The following is a 1,089-nucleotide window of genomic DNA, read 5'->3' as shown; positions in this document are numbered from 1 at the left end:
CCAAAAAAAAAAAAAAAAATCTTTAAAAAAGAAGTACAGGGCTGGGGCTATAGCTCAGTGGCAGAGCACTTGCCTTACACGTGGGAGGCACTGGGTTCGATCCTTAGCACCACATACAAAAATACACAAATAAAAGCATGCTGTCCACCTACAACTACACACACACACACAAAAAAAAAAAGTACAAATGATAAGCATTTTCATAGTTCTAATTGGAACATTTTTCTTAGTGGTTCGCAAAATATAGGTGTGTCTTCTAAGCCCTGGTGTCTGAGATTCTATGAAATACATAATACTCTCTTCAAGGCCAGGACTCGGGGACCTGGAAAGCAGCAGCTGTTCCTCCTCCTCCTCCTTTTCTATTACTATATTTTTTTAGGTGTAGATGAACTCAATACCTTTATTTTATTTATTTATTCATTCATTCTTTTATTCTTTTATGTGGTGCTGAGGATCAATCTCAGTGCTTCACATGTGTTAGGCAAGGGTTCCACCACTGAGCTACAACCCCAGCCCAGGGAAGCTTCTAACATTTCTCCAGGTATGACTGAGCTGGTCACTGGGCAATCAGGGAGCTACTGCCTTGTGTTGCTACTGCTCGAAAACCTTGAACTCTTCATCACAGAAGGACAATGGATGAAAATCAGTATTCGGCCAATTTTTCAAAAATTAATCTGAGCAACTTAAAGTAAAAAATTTAGAAGCCACAGAGTAAGCCATCTGCATCCTTTGCATTTCAATTTTTCTCCCCTAATAAAGTTGTCATAAGCATGTTCCTGTTTGTGTCCTTCTCCATTGGTCATTTTCAGTCTTGTGTGTAAGCAATGGCTGCACGCTTTCAGGGGCTCATCCTGACCATTCCCTACCAACCAACACTGTATTACAGCCATTGAAACTTGTTTGATTTGTTCTTACCATCACAGAGTATGAAAAGTAGTTTTCATAGCTTATCACATTGTTAGAATGATTCCAGACATACAGAATAGCAAAGAAACCAGTGACACGAAAGTCCACCTCTTCTACATTCCAGTTGACAATGGGATTAACAGTTTTTTCCCTAGTTAAATCAATCACATTTTTTTTTTTTTT

Source organism: Marmota marmota, unplaced genomic scaffold (genome assembly GCF_001458135.2).
Source record: "Marmota marmota marmota unplaced genomic scaffold, marMar, whole genome shotgun sequence".
NCBI classification, from domain to species: domain Eukaryota; kingdom Metazoa; phylum Chordata; class Mammalia; order Rodentia; family Sciuridae; genus Marmota; species Marmota marmota.
The sequence above is the reverse complement of the archived record's forward strand: the minus strand, read 5'-3'. Positions refer to the sequence as shown.